Here is a 21,293-nt window from a genome sequence, read left to right as displayed (position 1 = left end):
ATATTAGTGTTTTGTCCTCTACATCATTCACTTATAGCTATGTCTTCATTGTTGTATCTTTTGAACTAAGTGAATGTGATCGGACCCTAACCTCTCTATGCCTTCTATCTCAAATTCTATCTCTCCAAATCATATGCATTCTACTGAAACTGTCGAATGTCTTCTCTGCGTCCTTGTCAGCAGAAGATACAGAGACAACCATTAAGTCCGTTTTCAATGCTCATTCCTCCACATGAAACCCGGAGAAGTAGGAACGACCACCCGACAATCAAGGCGTGCGTGGGACGTGGAACAAACCCCAAAATTCTGCATAATGGCCACGTGTTCCTCAGATGCGAATCGCCAGGGGCACCTGTGTAATAGCACAGTGCCGCCCATGTACCTATAAATATACACTTCACAGCGGTCATTATCTCTTCTTCCACTCTCGCACGAACCCTAGCGCCACCGCTAGCCCTCGACGACGCCGGCGATGAAGCGCTTCGCTGCCGCAACCTCTCCGACGCCGTCTTCACGCCGACCGCGGACATCGTCCTCTCCGCCGTCACCGTAGGTGTCCTCCGTCGCCAAGTTAGGGCACGGAAGATCGAACTGCTCGGCCTCATCTTCCACTTTGTCTAGCAGTTCTTAGTGTGGTAAATAAAACTTCCTTTTTACAGCACTGTTGATCCTATGGATTTGTCACTTTCTACCACAAGCAGTTTCTATTCACACAAGTTAGATCTCTCTCATACTGCATCTCATAACATGCCTAGTATATTCACTTATGCTTCACAAAGTAGTTAAATTCCTCACTTGTACTGATCTGTGGATTCGTACAAATCTAGAACCAACTCCTTATCTATGAGTGAATGTCTTCGCAAAATGAGGTCAATGTCTTCTAAACTGATTTATCTTCAAAATCTTCTAAGAATGCATATGACCTCTTCCCCTTCCCTCGCACCTTAATGCTGTCACAGATACATGTCCGTGGGAGAATCCTTTGGTTCTCATTGTCTGCATTCATTTGCAGAATTCTTACAGCATCACATTAATTCTCCCGAAGCCAGTTCCTGTTGGTCCAGCAAGCGAAAACCTTTGAATGTGTTGAAGCCTTTCAAGTTAAAGTTTATGGCTTCAGAGAAAGCAGCAAGGAAGGGTGGCAGAAAGTGTCGTGGAGAAACATCCAGAGATCTGCCAGATGAACTCTCAGAACTGTACAAGACAGATCCTGAAGAGGATTACAATCAGCGCAAGACCCGAATCCAATGGATTCGAAGATATTGGGCAGAACAATGGTTCAAATACCGATTTGTAACCCAAGAATATGCTGAGAAAAATGCCATCAAGAGACCGCGGGGAGACATCCAATACAAGAATCTTCTACCCAGGTCCAGAGATGAAGCCATTGCTCAAGGCTTCTATCCCTGCATGGTCCGTGGGCCACAGCCAGCTGATGCACACCCATTGTCACTACTATGGTGTCGTGACGACAATCTGTTCAAGCGCAACTTCCAGTTTGCCCAGAACTCAGGAAGCGGAACAAGAAGACTTTGGGGTTAGAGTTCAACCCTGGTCCCTCAGCACCAAGGGTAGATGGCACACGAGATGCAGAACCCAATGTCATCGGTCCTTTCAACAACCTTGAAGGCCTCATCACCCACATCTTAGTTCAAGGGACTGCAGTGAATGAGCCTGCAGCTGACGCTGAATCAGAAGAAGCTCCTGCAGCGCCAAAGACAAAGAAGATGAAGAAGCCTAAAGCTTCAAAGCCTGCCCCCTCACCAAAAATCTCAAGGGCGAAGCCACTGGCAACTGCACCTCCTGAAGACAGTGTGCAGTCCGAAGACTTATCTCGCATCTCCAAGCCCTAGAAAGTCAAGATGCCTCTGCCTCACATTGGACAAGAGCTAACTGCTGCTGCCATTCTGCGCAATGACGACATTGATCTGTCAAGTGATGAAGATCTAGCAGATCACACTCTTGAGCAACTCACCAAGAGCAAAGAAGAAGCGGAAATCTTCAATGATCTGCCTCTCTTTGATGTGACCATCATCCACAACTTCATTGACGAGTGGTTTGACACGCCAAACATCAGCTTTGAAGATCTGCAGCTACCAATTGGCCTCAGTGTCGCCTTCCAAGGTGCCATTGCTTCAGAACTCGCTATTGCCCAGCGCATTGTTGAACCGAAGCAAAAGATTGACTATGAAAAGGCTCAGTTCAAGAAGCATATGGCCAAGCTCAGCGTGCAGGAAGTGAAGAACTTCAAGAGTATGATGCACGAGCTCAAGGAAGCCTTTGTAAAGAAACGTGCAGAAGCTCAGGGTTCACGTGAGCGCATGAAGACTCTGGCTGACAGATGTGTGCAAGCCTACAATGAGGCTGAGAAGCGCAAGGCCCTTGGGCGTCCTGGCATCGACCCCAGGATGGCCGCAAAGAAGAAGAAGAAGCCTGCTACGGTTGAACCTGATGCACCAAGGCAGAAGCAGTTCCTATTGTCTTCCCAACTAAAATGACTGGCTTGAATCCAAAAAGCCGGTCAACAGCTTCAGAGCTCAAGAAGACAAGGACTGCTGAGGCTGAAGCTAGGAAGAGAAACATTCTGAAGCCTCTCCAACTGCCCCCTCCAAGAAGAAGAGGAAGACCAAGAAAGATCGGGCAGCTCCCACAGAGCCCTTGATAGTTGAACCCATTTCTATGGTCTATCCTAAAGCTGAACGCCAACTGACCACATCCATGAGCCTGCTTCCACAGAGGCTCATGAAGCTGAAGACTTTCCAGCAGCTGATCCCATCGCTGCTGAAGACATTGGTCAACATGACAATGTAGAAGATGGTGCAGTCCTTCCTCAGAACAGCGAACTCATCAGCATTGGTCGTCCACTGACGCCAATTGCACAGGATGCTTCATGGGCAGATCGCCCACAAGAGGAAGAAGACTATGAGGCCCAACCCACTCCAACTCCACAGGCGTCGCCCGCGTTGTGCAGGCTTCGCAAAGGTCCAAGGCCTCAAGTCTCTGCTGAAGACAATCCGGCTGCATCAGCCGCGGAAGATGAAGTCCCAGAAGTTGCCACTCCACTGTCCCACCAAGAAGCAGTTCTCAAGGAGAACGTGCTTGAAAATCTTGCGGCTGCCACAACCACCAATGAAGCTAATGTGGAGCCCTCCCCAACGGAAAAAGAAGACAACGAAGTCACTGATCCCGTCACTTCTGTTCCTGAGTCTGCTGTCGGTCCACAGTTCGACTATCATGTTGAGCACAGGCCTCAGGTACAGAAGCCAATCCCAAGATTGCCAAGGTTCCCAGGTCCTGCATCAGCACCTGGCTCCTTCAATATCAATGGCTTCAGGGCAGACAACACATTCTTCGATAGATCCAGGAACCCCTACTGAAGGGAAAGGATATCATCTGATCGGTTCTGGAGCTATCCTCAGCGAAGCTATTACTCATGCATTCTTTACAACCAAGGTCGCATCTTCCCACATAAGCGCCTTGACATTGAAGCCATAGCTGGTCTGCCTTGTCTGGAAGAAGCTTTGGATTGCTTCAAGGAAGTTGGACTGCTGTTGTTCGTTACTGACCAAGAGCATTGGAATGAAGAGCTGCTTCTCCAATTCTATGCCACACTTCACATCCGCGGGTACAACAGAGATCCGAAGACTTGGGTCCTGGAGTGGATGATCGGAAATGTTCATCACGAAGCCAATGCATTTGACATCATTGAGCTCACTGGTTTGCCCACTCCAGGCGATCTCTACGAGCATGGATGTCAGCTGCATAGTGAAGCTATTGAGAGCATCTTTAAGAGGCCAGAACCTGATATGAGTCAGATGCTCAGCATGATGAAGCCATTGCCCCAAGATGCTGCTTATCCAACAGAGTTCTTCGTTAAAGACCTTGAGTATCTGCCACGAACCATCTATCACATCATCAGGCGAACTCTCTGGCCCATCAAAGGGCACTCTCCAAATGACAAGCTTGAGGGTGCAATGAAGACTTTGCTCTTCTATATTCTTCATGGAAAATGCTTCAATGCACAGGACTTATTCATCCGCCAACTTGCTGCATCGGGCTCTGATCTGTTTGGCTTGAAGTTCTACGCCCCATGGGTAATGCGGCTAATTAAACTTCACTCCGATATCTCATATCAGCCATCTGCTCGCAATCATAGGATTTTTCTGCCTGATGTGGATATCTCTACTGAAGCCATCTATCCTGATCCTGCAAAGGAACCTCTAAGTCTTCAGAATGCAGAGCATCAGAGTTTCTCACAGAACATTGAAGGAGTTGAAGCAGACACTCAGGTGTATCCTTTGGCTGGCACTACACGTGCACCACACCCTGCGTCTACTGAAGCCACTGATAGTACAACTGCTCCAAGACTCAAGAAGCGCACTCGTGTTCTCAACGACTGAGAGCTTCTTGTGGCTCTTCATCAGAAACAGGATAGGCATCATGACTGGCTGAAGTGTCAGATGAAAAGCCTCTTGGTGGAAGTTAATCGCATTCACAATCTTGCCACCAAGAATGCTTTCGTTGCCCATGAAACCTGTCACCGTACATGGAAAGGGCTAACGATGATGTGTTCTGAAGATGATCTCCAAGAGGATGGCTTCACTGAGCGATTCAAGTTTGACTCCACACCTCCTCGAAGAGCTGTGCTGCTAGGAACTCCACCCCTTGAAGACTCTGAGTTCTCTTCATCTGCTGCAACGGTGACTGCCAGAGTTATCGAGGATGAAGATGATGCTACTTCACCACCACCTCCTTCAGCACGCGTCAACTCTGCTCCAAGCTCTTCAGCACCGCCAAACACCACCAACGACCCTACTACTTCACCAACTCCGCATGGGAACGAGTAGATGCTCTATGTCTTCAAACCTTTTTGGCCCTTACTAACAAAAGGGGGAGAAGCATATGAGGTTGATAGTCTTCAAGCGGGTCCATATGGGTGGGTGCTTTATATTTTGCTTCGTGCTTACAACTCTCGTTTTGCTACATTTGGTTCTTTGAGTTGTAACACTTAAACTCGATGGTCGTCTGCTACTTATCTGCCACTTTGTTTTGCGATAAATTCCGCATGAGCGACGATAAATTCCGCACTTAGATCATTCTGCAGACGTCCATTTTCCATTATGCATGTCATTATCTTCATATACTTTCACATGCATAGTGGATTGTCATCATAAGTTGAAGTGGATCTCCACAAGTACAACCTGCCATGTGCATTTGCATTCCAAAAGCAAATTACCTATATGCACATCTTCAGGGGGAGCCCTTGCAACTTATGAAGACAATTCCTTATCCTTTACAATTTCACAGATTATATTCCCCGTTGAAAACTTCAACTAGTTTGTCATCAATCACCAAAAAGGGGGAGATTGTAAGTGCATCTAGTGCCACCCCTAGTTGGTTTTGGAGTATTGACGACAAACCTAGTTGAGGGACTAATGTGTTTGTGAGAATTGCAGGATAACATAGGTAGAAGTCCCTCATTGATTCGGTTTTCCTACCAGAGATGACCCCTAAAAATGTATGAAGACATTGAAGTCAAAGGTGGTATATGAAGATATTCACATTGAAGACTATGACAAGAGAAGACACCACATGAAGCCTATGGAGCTCGAAGACTTAGATCTTTCGTAGTTCTTTTTCTTTTGTGTTGAGTCATAGGAACCACCGTACTGTTAAGTGGGGTCCAAGAGAACCAGTCAGACTGACTGAAGTGATGCCTAACCAAAAACCTATGTCTTCGAGTGAAGACTATGAGAGCGAATCTTGTCCAGAGTCGGACAAGTCAGCTTTGCTTGTAGCCCAAGTAAAGTTGCCGTGTGAGTTTGAAATCCGACCGTTGGAACATGTGTCAGTTCCTTAGTGACCCAGGGTCATTTCGGACAAATCAGGTCAGGTTGCCAAGTGGCTATAAATAGCCCACCCCCCACAACCATAAATGGTTGGCTGCTCAGATTGAGAGTACGACTTTTGTCGTTTGAGAGCAACCCACCTCGAAGCCTTTGAGAGTGAATTCCTTGCGAGGATAAAGCCCTAACCACCCAGAGCCAGAGAGAATTGGGCATCACTTAAGTCTTCTTATCTGTGTGATCTGAAGACTTATTACACTTGAGGACTGTGCATCCTCCAGCCGGTTAGGGGTCGCATTCTGAGCATCCAAGAGACATTGTGGATTGCCGGTGAACGAAGTCTGTGAAGGTTTGGGAGTCTACCTTGAAGACTTACCAGAGTGATTGGGCGAGGTCTGTGTGACCTTAGCTCAAGGGGATTACGGTGAGGACTGGGTGTCCTGAGCTGCGTGTTCAGGATTGGGTGTCCGGGACTGTGTGTCCTAAGGTTTAAATACCTAGCCGCCCCAACCAGACGTACAGTTGTCACAGCAACTGGAACTGCTCCAACAAATCATTGTCTTCAACGAGTCACTGGTTTCATCTTCCCTTCCCTTTACTTACTGTTGCTCCTTGTGAAGTCATTGTATGTTTGCACTATCTTTTGTCTTCACTCAGTGACTGCATGTTCTGTATGGCTTCATAATATCTTCCTACCTGATCCTTACTACATTGCTGCTATTAAGTCATTGTGCTTTCACTTCATTGAATACTTGACTATGGCTTGTCTAGTGTAGTCTACCTTCCGCTGCATGGTAATAGGTTTATTTCTATTGTTTGTCTTCATAACTTCCAGGGTTTGAAGACTTTCATAAAAATCGCCTATTCACCCCTCTCTAGTCGATATAACGCACTTTCAGTAACCCCTTTATCTCTGATATTACTATTCATCTAACCTAACTTTAAGGGGCATCCTATAGAATGCTCTGCTAGAATCATACTCGTCGATTAGGAAGAGAGGTGTGAGACAATGCGTGAGAGATAGGCGTAAAGATAATGTGCGTACATGAGACACGTAGGCAGGTCCATGTATATAGAAAGGGCCGACGAGGATTGTGCGTGTGTATTTTTGCGAGAGGAAGAGTGCTTGTGATAAAGGTTAGTGAAAACAGTTGTAAATGGTTACGAGAGGGAGGGAGGGTTATATCTAGAGCATGTGTGCGAGAAAGACACCTCGGGAGAGTGTGTGTGAGCATGTGTGAGAGACCACGGATGGAGAGTGAAACGACATGTAAAAGACTGCTCTACACATTGATTAAAGATATAAATTGTATCCAAATATTAGGATGGGATCATGATATTTGCAATTCGCGTAAGGAGCGGTCATTGATCCATCAGACATCTAGATTCTATCGAATTTGAGCATGTCTATGTTATTATTCGACACAATTGATCCACATAGTTAGTATTTTGAACTCCATACAATGCATCGCTTTAGCAATCGAATATAAACGTGAGTATAGTTCATGTTGTGTGTGTAAAGAACATTATACATACGAAAGTTACACAATGGACATTATAAATAGCTACTACCTATGAACTAGCATACATTTGAATTCAACTTAAGGTGGTTTAAAAAATCGAATTCAACATGAAGTCCATTCAATTATTTGAATTTGATATCATGGCATTTGTAAACCATACCTAAATTATGGGGGCACCAATCTTTGCTCTGATTTTGTACATAATAGCATATGTAGTCGTGTACAAAATAGATTCAAATTTAGCTCCTCCATTCCAAAATAATCGTAGTTATAGGATTTTCAACTGTCAAAATTTCAAAAAGAAGCGGATAATTTAATGAGGTTTTCAAACATACAAGGTCAAATATAACGTTGTATATTTTGGTCAATCCTCATAGTTCAAGAGTACTCTAAACGTGAATGCTTGTGTTTCAAAATTTCGAACGAAGCGCCAAAGAGCCTCTACTCGCCCGAAACCGCGTTAGACCAATGTTTGGTAGTACAAGGAAATTACTTTTCTAATAACTCCGACCCGTGAAACCTACCGGCCCGACGTCCAAAGGTCTAAACCGGGGTAGGTTTGTAGCTTCATCTAGACGCCACGCAACCGCATCCGAAAAACATTCATACACAATGGCCGCCTAAGCACACATGCGCGCGGCCAAAATCGCTCCCACCCACTATTTGGGACACCTGGGATTACCATCCTACCCTGACCCGCAGTAGGTCTGAAATTTAAGAGGGGGGGCAAAGTTTGTACTTTACCCAAATTTCAAACAAGCGCGTCCCATTTCTGTTCAAAAAAGCAAAAAACAAGCGCGTCCCAGACCGAAACATGGTTCCCCCCCACCCGTCCAATTCCCCATTCGTACTCTGTGGGCGCCAAAACTACCTCTCCACCAGCCGCGAAACCCCGGCGTCCTCCGTCCGCCACCCCATCCCACCCAGCAACCGCCGCCCTCCTCCATCACGCCAGAGCCGATACCCCAACGTCGTCGTCCACCGCAACCTCAACCGCAACGCCCTCCACGGCTAGTAGTTGAAGCCGAGGCCGAGCCGTCCGTACCCGAGCCAGTTCAACCATGTCGTCCTGCGCCTCACCGCTGCCGCTCCAACTTTGCCACCCTCCACCGTATCAGAGCTGTTCCTGCTACGCCGTCCTTCGCCGCCTCGGATCTGCTTCCCCTCCGCCGACATACGGCCACAGCAACACAATCAACAATTTGGCCATGGGTTCGTCCAAGCCTGCACCCTCCAGAACATCGGTTTCCCCGGTAAAAAGAAGAAAATCGGCGCGACTTGTGGAGGTGACCACACCGGCAACCGAAAAAGGTACTCCTCTTCCCTTATCCGTGCAAATCTTACGTCTCTGCTTGCACGGTATTCATCCCACAGAAGACACTAGTTGACCGCTTCTTCTTGATACTAGATGTTCCTAGTAACTCACGATGCACAAGGTTTCTCCTCATATACTATTTCACCTTAGCTAGAGATCCATCACCCCCCTGAATTTCAATTTCTGGCCACTTGATTCCCAATTAACGGAAGCATTCCCCGGCGTAACAGGCGCTAGTACGCCTATTACACCGGGGAAGTAGCGCCTTGGTGTTTATCTTAGGGGCGTGTGCGGCCTAGAGCTACTGGCGCCCGATCTGGAGGTCGGCCGGGATTAAAGGGATGGCCTGGGGGCGCTGCCAAACACGGCGGTGGTGTGAGGTCGATGGGAGGGCGGGGCGGCGGAGGCAGGGGTCTGGGCCGGTGGTCGCTGGCAGTTCGAGAAAGATCGTCAACAGTGACTGGCGGGAGGTAGACGAAGGCCATCTGCCTGTTCCTTATAGATTAGACGGTTCATTAAAAAATCGACTGACCTATTTATTTTCAGTCGACTGTTATCTTAGATATGACCACATGTGGTGGTGTGCTGGAGGAGTACCTGCATTTCCTGTGCTCATATATTACAAAATCATATAGAGTAGAATATAATTTTGTTTGCCATGCAATGTTGTAGAGCTATCATATGTCTCCTGTAATTTATTTTTCAGCCACCTGCTATCTGCTACTTTTACAGTGCACTAGTTCTGCACACACTTCACCCTTACTCTCACTGTTGTGTTTTTATGCAAGGGTATTTCAGACTCTGCTGCCATGAGAGAAGCCAAAAAGAAAAGAGAGAAGTCGCTCCAGTTTGGTGTGCGGGTAGGCAAGACACGTTTCAGCGCTATAATGGGTGCAGTGTCAGCAGATGGAGACGGTAAACGTAGCTCTGGAGTTGATGACCTCGCTCGCAATGAACCACCATCCCAGGTGCTTGCTTTAACTTTGCAGTGTCATATGTGGTTGCATGTTCCATATGGTGTCTAGCTTGTATTCGAAAGGCCGAAGTTGGTAAGATAAGGAAAGATATTTTTTTACATGATACACCATCCCGTGAGCACCAGAAGACAAATAGCTAGTCAGGGCACTAGCCGAGCCAGTGACAATCCCAACAAAGATAGGCATCACCTGGAAGCCAACTAAAAAGCTGCGATGGTGGTGAAGCAGCCCGCCTCCCACCAGGCTCTCAGGTCCTAGATGATCATGCTCACCACTCCAGCCGGATGTCTAGCTTGTATTGCTTCCAATTTGGTTAAATTGCATCTGATTAGCTTACACATTATACCTTTGAATATGACATGCCTTTCTTGTTTTGGTACATACTAGTACATCTGTGTATTAACCATGTTCTTACATCAAACTAATGTTCTTGTGTATCCCTCATCAATCACTTATGACGAGGCAGGCAGGCAAGGGGACTACTCCTCATTTAAAGAATGCAGCGTCAGCCTCCCAACATGATTCTCAAGAAACAGAAATGCTAGATGAAGATAGTGAACGTAGCTCTGTAGTTGATTACAACATTTCCCCTACACTAGCATCGCAGGTGCTTGCTCTAACTTGGCAGCATGATATGTGGTTGCATGTTGCATATGGTGTCTAGATTGTAATTCTTCTAATCTGGTTAAACTGCATGTGCTAGTCTGCTTAGCTTATACATTATACCTATTAATGTGACATGCCTTCCTATATTTAGTACATAGTACATCTGTCTATTAAGCATGTCCTTACATAAAACTATTGTTTTTTTGTATCCCGCATCAATCAACATGACGAGACACCTTTAGTATATGCAGTGCGATATTAGTTGCATCTTTCATATGATTTATAGCATGCGCTGCTTCTAATTTGTTGAAATTCCATTTATGATGGGACACTTTTAACTTGGCAGAGTCATATTGGTTGCATCTTTCATGTGGTGTCTAGCTTGCGTTGCTTCTTATTGGCTGGAATGGTTTCTGCTTAGTTTACACAAATAGTTGTGAACATGCCATGCCGTCCTGTTTTTCGTACATATTCCATCCTGGTATGATGTGTTTGCCTTACATCAAAGTAGTGATTGTCAGTATCATGCATGAATGAGTTCTGAAGAGAGAATTTTATTTCTTTTTCTTGTCGGTTTTACTTGACAATTCAAAATCAATAAAGCGGAAGGAAGTTAGCAAGGCAGCGGATAAAGGTGCTCCTTTCGAACGGAGGGCCTCTACAGTTTCTACTCCTCCACACCCCCAAGATGATTTCGAAGACAACACATGCATAGACACTCAACAAAGCTGTGTTTATGATGAGCACGTCTCCCCTAGTGCAGCATCACCGGTGCTCCCTCTAACTTGGCACTATTATATGTGTTGCATGTTATGTGTGATGTCTAGCTTGTATTGCTTCTAATTTTGTAGAATTCCATCTGATTACTTTACATATTATACTTGAATAAGACACATGTTCCTGTTTCTAGAACATACAATATATGTCTATCACACCATGTTCTTACATCAAATTACTACTGTTGTGTAACCTGCAACAATCACTTATCATAAGACACGTTTGACTTCGGAGTGTGATATAGGTTACATCTCACATTCTTTTCTAGCTTGTATTACTAATTTGTTGAAATGGCACTTATGATGAGACAGTTTTAACTTGGTAGAGTGATATTCGTTGCATCTTTCATATGGTGTCTAGCTTTCATTGCTTCTAATTTGTTGAAATGCCTTCTCCTTAGTTTACACATCATAAGATGTGAATATGCAATGGCACTAATGACGAGAGACCTCTAACATGGTAGTGTGATGTTGTTTGCATCTTGCATATGATTTATTTCTTGTACTGCTTCAAATTTGTTTAAACACCATTTATGATGAGACACTGTTGACTTGGCAGCGCGATATTTGTAGCATCTTTCATATGGTGTCTACCTTCCATTGCATTGCTTCTAATTTGGTGAAATGTCTTCTTCTTAGTTTACACATCATAGTTCTGGTTATCTCTTCCGTCCTGTTTTTCATACATATTACATCCTCCTATCATGTGGTTGTCTAACATCAAAGTTCAGTTCGTCTGCATCACGCATCAATTTGTTCTGAAGAACTAAATTGTTATTCATTTTTCTTGTCGGCTTGACTTAACATGGCACAGAGAAGCGGATGAATCCTGCAGATTCTGCTGGCTGATGGTGCAATAGAAGGTCAAAGTCCAGCAGAAAATTCTACAAACACGGCATCCCATGCTACACGAGTTGCAAAAAAAGACAAACAGAAACAAATAGCTACCACCAAACAAGCAGAGACAGCCCTAGTTCTTGCAACACCTACCACAGTACTACCAGCTGCACGACGTACTCATGCGTCAACTGAGCTAGCAGCACGTTCCCAAGCTCCCTTGCCACCTGACACTACTTCCCAAGCATTCTTGACACAAGACGAGTTGGCATTATCAGATGAACCTTGTGAGCTTCAATAGCAAGAAGGTACTTGCTGGAGTCAAGTTATAGTTGCATGCTTCTTTATATGTAGTCTCACAGTTTGATGTACACTAACACTTCCTATGTTTGTTGTTGGACTAGCACCTAGGTGCAAGAGGAAAAAAACATCAGGGATAATGCTCGATAGGTTAACTAAATCTAGAGGAGGAAGAATGGAGATCCGTTTTGAGGCAGGTTTAAAAAGGCCACATGATGCTACAGAGTCAGCCAAGTTAGTATCAGAGGCAGCGGTTTTTGTTAGGTGTCATGTACGTATCCTCCCAACATGGATTCAGTACAGGAATGACAAAGACGAAACCCAATTCAACATCTTCCTCAACCATTTATCTATAAGTATGGTTATGTATGGAAACTAATAATATCGTCTTGCTCTGTCCAATACTTTCTAGGTTGCTGATAATGAGACTCCCATAATTTTCAACATATGAGGTTCAAGTTGGATAGCCAAGATGATGCAACCAGACAAGCTTGCACCCATGTTTTCAAGTCTGCTCTGCGACAGTATCGGTATAACTTGAGGAAAACTCACTTTGAAGGCAAGGCTAACAGTGAACTTGCCCAAACATCTCCAGTGGAAAATATATCTGATGAAGACTGGAGAGGCCTCGTTAAACACTGGTCCGATCCGAAGTATCAGGTACATTATATATATGTCATCAGATCACATGTTGAAGTCCTATTTACGCATGTGCCACACAAATCTATCTTCTTGTAGGTGAACTGTTCAAAGAACAAGGCCAATCGTACGAAAGTGAAATTCCAACAGACGACAGGATCTCGTAGCTATATTGCACACTGTGAGGCTCTTGTAATTAGCTTTTGTTTCACTCTTTTCGCTGTACCATATTATCAGATCTATATTGACTTGTTCCAAATGCAGAGGAAAGCCCGCAAGGACCAAAAAGTACCTGAACCAAATGCTGTGGAAATCTTCAAGGACTGTCACACCAGCAAGAAGAAGGGCATGACTACACCAGTCAAAGCCGCTATTGTAAGTCCTTCATCCTCATGCCTTTTAACTACTACTTACTCTGACTTGTGCCTTGAACTGCATGGTTTGCAGCCAATGTCTATTACTCTTTTCAATTTTATACACAATTGTCTTAGCGTATCATTGCACCTTACAAGGTTTAAAAGAGAGGAGTGATGTTCCTTTGATCTTGACCCGTAATCTAGTTCCGTGCTGGACTTTCCCACACAACGTTACAATTGCCTGTTTGTCTGTTCTCAGTTGTTTTGTGATATGAATGATGTCATACTATGCTTACCGTATTATAAGCTTTGTCTCTTTATCCTTAGCCCTCAAATACAATGTGAAGAAATAGACAATACATTAGCGATGGTACATGGTCATATGTTTGGAACCTGGTTTTATTATGTACTTTGCAATAAAATACAACTAAAATTTTACATGGGTTCACCAGAATAAGTTCTGTATATAGACCAAAGCTATTTTGTTCGGTTTTGCTGCCTCCTTAATATCTTCTGTTCTGGTACTACTAATGTAAAACCTCAACTTTTCAGTGAGCTATGGAAAAAATGGTGGAACCGCCACCTTCTAAAGGTGGCGAGGCAACTATAACCGCAATGTCAGCTCTTGCTGCAGTGGGTCAGTACCTGTCCACTAATAGTGCCAAAAGCACGTTCCTACGTAATACTGGGTTGGTTGTTAAGGCAATATCGTCCAAACTGCCTCATGATCAAGATATGCAAGCTCAAAGCAATGTTGTATCTGTGCTCCAGACACAAGTCCATTCCCTAACAGAGACCCTTTGTGAAACAAGGAGAAACATTGCTCAATGTCGTCAAGATATGCATGGTTTTGAAACCAGACTATCAGACATTTTCTATGTTGTTCAGGAGCCTAGGGGAAATGAAGGTGAGGGTTATGGTGCTCCATCGGACAATACAACATGAAAACGTAACAGTCAGGTTAAATGAACTGAGCTTCTGAACTTCTGGTGGTGCATTTATCTTCTAGACTGTTAAGTTTTATGCTAACCTTCCTTTTGTTATATAGTTGTAATTTGTTTTAGTGCGATACACAATTTATTCTTAACGTGCAGCCACCGCCTGAAGGAAACAGCAAGCCATTTTTATATAGTGTAGGGTGTTCCCTATATTTGAACTGGTGGCGATCATTGATGCCGAGTGGATGTAATCTGTGCAATCGTCTTAATAGCCTAGCGTTATTTCGGCCTTATTTATTTCCTAGTCTTCTTTTTCCCTGGTTTGCTAGTGGCTGCAACTACCATGGGCCATATACGGGCCGTAGGATCCATGGGTCTCCTACGGGCCATCGATAAATGGGCCTGTAATCGGTGTGCCTCGGGCCGTCGGATGAATGGGTCTACATGGGCCATAATCGGGCGTAATTGGTATCGGCCCAGCACGGTAACAGGCCATTAACAAGCTGTAGGAGAGCAAAGGCTTAATTCTATCACAGGCATAACAGGTCGTTAATGGGCCAGAATATAGGATGGGCTGGAAACGGCGCAACGGGTTAACAGGCCAGAAACGGGCCGACTCTTGCCATGGGCCGAATTTGGCCCATTAGGGTAACAGGCCAGTAACGGGCCAACTCTTGCCATGGGCCGATTTTGTCCCATTAGTGGAACAGGCCAGTAACGGGCCGACTCTTGCCATGGGCCGAATTTGGCCCATTAGGGGAACATGCTAGTAACGGGCCGAAAGTAATCGAGGGCCGAAAAGGAGCCCAAGAACGTATGGGCCGTCAATAGGCCGAAAGCTAACACGGGCTGGAAACGGCCCATGTAAATCACGGGCCGTTAACGGGTATAAAGAAAATTACTGTTCATTATGGGCTAGAGTCACTGTGGGCCTTTACCTGGGCCGGCCTATTATGGCACACGAAAATCTTGTGGGCCTTTACCTGGGCCAGCCCATTATGGCCCGCGAAATCTTGTGGGCCTTTTGCTGGCCCAGCCCATTGTGGTCCGCAAAATCTCGTGGGCCTTTAGCTGGGCCGACCCATTATGGTCCGCAAAATCTTGTGGGCCTTTAGTTGGGCCGGCCCATTTAAACTTGTTGGGCCGTGCCATGTGTCGATGTATCATAGGCACCTTCTGTCCAGTGAGTGGATGACATCTGTCCCGACGATGAGCCGACACGTGTTTCCTCTAGCCAATGATGATTTTACACGTGGAAAATCCCCATTGGTCGGGGCTGTTAACGGGTTATCGGATCCAAAATTTGACCCAATAGCTTAACGGCGTTCCGTTATGGTAGATGCCACGTGTCGGTCACCCTTGACGAAAGCACTTCTGTGACGCGCGATTTATCGTCATGGAAGTGGACACTTCCGTGATGATAATTTTGGTAATGTCATGGAACACTTCTACGACAGCACAGGTATGACTATCTTGATTCTGTCATAAATTTGTCATGGATGTACATGCATGACAAAAAAAGCGACCTACTGTGACAAACACGTATCATCACGGAAGTTTATTTTTTTGTAGTGTAAAATAGTAACGTTTGCAACTACAACAGGCACATCCTCACAAATACCGACAGGTATAGCAGTTGATTTATCAGCCATTTGCAAAGATATTTCAGTAGGTGTCAACTTATTCAAATCAAGTCTATGATATAAAGAGAGAGGCATAACACTAACACCGGCTCCAAGATCACATAAAGCAGTTTTAACATAGTTTCTTTTAATGGAGCATGGTATAGTGGGTACTCCCGGATCTCCTAGTTTCTTTGGTATTCCACCCTTAAAAGTATAATTAGCAAGCATGGTGGAAATTTCAGCTTCCGGTATCTTTGTCTTATTTGTAACAATATATTTCATATACTTAGCATAAGGATTCATTTTGAGCATATCAGTTAATCGCATACGCAAAAAGATAGGTCTAATCATTTCAGCAAAACGCTCAAAATCCTCATCATCCTTTTTCTTGGATGGTTTGGGAGGAAAAGGCATGGGTTTCTGAACCCATGGTTCTCTTTCTTTACCATGTTTCCTAGCAACAAAGTCTTTCTTATCATAACGTTGATTCTTTGATTGTGGGTTATCAAGATCAACAGCAGGTTCAATTTCTATATCATTATCATTGCTAGGTTGAGCATCATCATGAACCTTATCATTAACATTATCACTAGTTTCAGGTTCATTACCAGATTGTGTTTCAGCATCAGAAATAGAAATATCATTTGGATTCTCAGGTGGTTCAATAACAGGTTCACTAGAAGCATGCAAAGTCCTATCATTTTTTTCTTCCTTTTAGAAGGACTAGGTGCATCTATATTATTTCACTGAGAATCTTGCTCAATTCTCTTAGGGTGGCCTTCAGGATACAAAGGTTCCTGAATCATTCTACCACCTCTAGTCATAACTCTAACAACATTATCATTATTCTTGCTATTTAATTCATTGAGCAAATCATTTTGATCTTTAAGTACTTGTTCTACTTGAGTGGTAACCACAGAAGCATGTTTACTAATAAGTTTAAGTTCACCTTTGACATTAGCCATATAATCACCCAAGTGTTCAAGCATATTTGAATTGTATTTCAATTGTCTACCAAAATAAGCATTAAAATCTTCTTGCTTAGCCATAAATTTATCAAACTCATCTAAGCATGGGCTAGCAAACTTAGTAAATGGGATTTCAGCTTTATCATATCTATAGAGAGAATTTAGCTTTACTACCTGTGTCGAGTTATCAAGACCATGAGTTTCTTCAATAGGTAAAGGATTAAGATCATATGTTTCTTCAACAGGCGGTAAATTAAGACCATGTATTTCTTCAATAGGAGGTAAATTCTTAACATCTTCAGCTTTAATACCTTTTTCTTTCATAGATTTCTTTGCCTCTTGCATATCTTCAGGACTGAGAAATAGAATACCCCTCTTCTTCAGAGTTGGTTTAGGAATAGGCTCAGGAATTGGCTCTGGAGGTCTCCAATTATTTTCATTTGTCAACATATTATTCAATAGAATTTTAGCTTCATCCGGTGTTCTTTCCCTGAAAACAGAACCAACACAACTATCCAGGTAATCTCTGGAAGCACCGATTAGTCCATTATAAAAGATATCAAGTATTTCATTTTTCTTAAGAGGATGATCAGGCAAAGCATTAAGTAATTGGAGAAGCCTCCCCCAAGCTTGTGGGAGACTCTCTTCTTTAATTTGCACAAAATTATATATATCCCTTAAAGCAGCTTGTTTCTTATGAGGAGGGAAATATTTAGCAGAGAAGTAATAAATCATATCCTGGGGACTACGCACACAACCAGGACCAAGAGAATTAAACCATATCTTAGCATCACCCTTTAATGAGAACGGAAATATTTTAAGGATATAAAAGTAATGAGTTCTCTCATCAGTAGTGAACAGGGTGGCTATATCATTTAATTTAGTAAGATGTGCCACAACAGTTTCAGATTCATAGCCATGAAAAGGATCAGATTCAACCAAAGTAACTATATCAGGATCAACAGAGAATTCATAATCCTTATCGGTAACACAGATAGGTGAAGTAGCAAAAGCAGGGTCAGGTTTCATTCTAGCATTTAGAGATTGCTTATTCCATTTAGCTAATAACCTCTTGAGTTCTTATCTATCTTTGCAAGCTAAAATAGCTAAAGAAGCTTCTTTATCAAAAACATAACCCTTAGGAATAACAGGCAAGTCTTCATCATCAATTTCATCAGTATTATCAGATTCAATATTTTCAATCTCTCTAGCCCTAGCAAGTTGTTCATCAAGAAATTCACCAAGTGGCACAGTAGTATCAAGCATAGAAGTAGTTTCATCATAAGTATCATGTATAGCAGAAGTGGCATCATCAATAACATGCGACATATCAGAACGAATAGCAGAAGCAGGTTTAGGTGTCGCAAGCTTACTCAAAATAGAAGGTGAATCAAGTGCAGAGCAAGATGGCAGTTCCTTACCTCCCCTCGTAGTTGAGGGATAAATCTTGGTTCTTGGATCTTTCAAGTTCTTCATAATGATAAGCAGATATAAATCCCAAGTGACTCAAAGAATAGAGCTATGCTCCCCGGCAACAGCGCCAGAAAATAGTCTTGATAACCCACAAGTATAGGGATCGCAACAGTTTTCGATGGTAAAGTATTCAACCCAAATTTATTGATTCGACGCAAGGGGAGCCAAAGAATATTCTCAAGTATTAGCAGCTGAGTTGTCAATTTAACCACACTTGGAAACTTAATATCTACAACAAAGTATTTAGTAGCAAAGTAATATGATAGTAGTGGTAACGGTAGCAAAAGGTAATAGTAGCAAAAGGTAACGGTAGCAAAAGTAATGTTTTTGGTATTTTGTAGTGATGATAGCAATAGCAACGGGAAAGTAAATAAGCAAAGAACAATATATGGAAAGCTCGTAGGCAATGGATCAGTGATGGAGAATTATGCCGGATGCGGTTCATCATGTAACAGTCATAACCTAGGGTGACACAGAACTAGCTCCAGTTCATCAATGTATTGTAGGCATGTATTTCGAATATAGTCATACATGCTTATGGAAAAGAACTTGCATGACATCTTTTGTCCTACCCTCCCGTGGCAGCGGGGTCCTTACGGAAACTAAGGGATATTAAGGCCTCCTTTTAATAGAGTACCGGAACAAAGCATTAACACAGAGTGAATACATGAACTCCTCAAACTACGGTCATCACCAGTAAGTATCCCGATTATTGTCACTTCGGGGTTAATGGATCATAACACATAATAGGTGACTGTAGACTTGCAAGATAGGATCAAGAACACTCATATATTGATGAAAACATAATAGGTTCAGATCTGAAATCATGGCACTCGGGCCCTAGTGACAAGCATTAAGCATAGCAAAGTCATAGCAACATCAATCTTAGAACATAGTGGATACTAGGGATCAAACCCTAACAAAACTAACTCGATTACATGATAGATCCCATCCAACCCATCACCATCCAGCAAGCCTACGATGGAATTACTCACGCACGGCGGTGAGCATCATGAAATTGGTGATGGAGGATGGTTGATGATGACGATGGCGACGGATTCCCCTCTCCGGAGCCCCGAACGGACTCTAGATCAGCCCTCCCAAGAGGTTTTAGGGCTTGGCGGCGGCTCCATATCGTAAAACATGATGAATTCTTCTCTCTAATTTTTTCTCCCCGAAACACAATATATAGAGTTGGAGTTGGAGTCGGAGGAGCTCCAGGGGGCCCACGAGGTAGGGGGCGCGCCCCCACCCTCATGGACAGGTGGTGGGCCCCCTAGCCATCATCTTTTGCAGGTATTTTTTATATTTTCCAAAAAGTTGCTCCGTGAAGTTTCAAGTAATTCCGAGAACGTTTGTTTCTGCACATAAATAACACCATGGTAATTCTGCTGAAAACAACGTCAGTCCTGGTTAGTTCCATTCAAATCATGCAAGTTAGAGTCCAAAACAAGGGCAAAAGTGTTTGGAAAAGTAGATACGACGGAGACATATCATCCTGCTCATTGAAACGAGGCGGACCAATAGGCAAAGTTCTCATCCATCGGTGGTTACCAGAATGCCATGAACAAAAGTAACAGGGTCTTACTGACAGGGTTGTACACCGAGGTGTTTACATAAGAAGGGAAATATCACTGCTTATATCATATAGATCACAAGAAAGGTCAAACAAACCAATAGAAAGGAAAATATGATTATCAGATTAAACAGAACAATGGAAAAGAAAATGTGTTTAAACACATATTTCAGGGGTATATCCTTCCCAAGAACAAGTAGAGGATGATATCCATGACATGATATAATGTAGAAAACTCTTTAGGTATGGGGAGAGAAATTTCCTGACATTACCCATACAATGGTGTTTGGATAATTGAGCAGGAAACATTTAGCATTGGGCTTCAAATGTTCTTGTTGAAAATTGGAGTACCATAGACATGCATCGAGATAGCATTGACATGGTCATCAGGTGGAGATCAGACTTTGGAAACACAAAGGATCCATCAGGAACGACTTGTAGAATATGTCTTACAATTTCCTCATGGAAGAAAGGATAGCCTTGTTGAAAAGGAATCTATAACGATAGGGCCTACGGCCATGTGTGCTAGGCATGACATCACCTTACCGATTATACTAATACCAATGTTATAACTCTTGGATAATGTTCCAACCATCATATCTGACCAAGATCCAGATCTGATTGGTGTCAGGGTACCTTAGACTCGGGATGCCTGAGAAGGAAAGGCGCAACACAAATTGACGAGATGTCATTGTAAGATTCTAGGGAAATGAACTATGGAAGGGAGTTCTGAACAAGAGTTTATCATTAAACCAAGGAGAAGATGAGGAGGTGGCTGATGGACTCAGCGACATTTCATCGAGATTAACAAAAGATGGATTTCCACAATTATCTGAACAAGGAGGTAACACTTGTCAGACCGAATGATATAATGATATATGCTTGAGGAAAACATACACAATTTAACATTGATTGAAAGGTGCACCTGAAATATGGGCTTAGGTAGCATGCTCAATGCTAGAATGGTGATTCGATAACCAATGGTCTAAGAATGAAATATCGACCATTAACTTGAAAGCAATAGGGTTGCTAGAAGTTTCGAAGTCGCACATCATAGTTCGATTGCCGGTTTTCCGGTTAGAAACAACATGGGGACCAAGGAGTGAACAGATATGGCAAGGAGTATCACCTGCATCAAGAATTCTTAAGAGGTGGTGAAATTCTCACGACATTCTTGACATAAAAGATGGTAATACTCCAAGGTAAATAACAAATGCTAGATAGCAAGGATCTCAAGGTATATCACGAAACACGAACAAGTTTGTGTTGAACGAAAGGCAACAAAGTGGTCGATGATAACACGAATCATCGAGGGGCAAGGATGGTATTACCAATCAAGAATTCGATATATATCTTGGAAGAGCTTAGGATGTTGATGATGATCACGACACAGTTGTCGAGAGATTTCATGAAGATGTAATCGGTCGGCGATGCCATCAAGTCAAATGATGATGAAGCGAAAGGTTATGTGAACCAAGGGTACGACATAAACTCGAAATCAAATGATATGATGAGGAAGTTCGATGTAAGATTAGTTC

The sequence above is a fragment of the Triticum dicoccoides genome, chromosome 1A (assembly GCF_002162155.2).
Source record: "Triticum dicoccoides isolate Atlit2015 ecotype Zavitan chromosome 1A, WEW_v2.0, whole genome shotgun sequence".
Lineage (NCBI taxonomy): Eukaryota > Viridiplantae > Streptophyta > Magnoliopsida > Poales > Poaceae > Triticum > Triticum dicoccoides.
Note: the sequence above shows the minus strand (reverse complement) of the source record.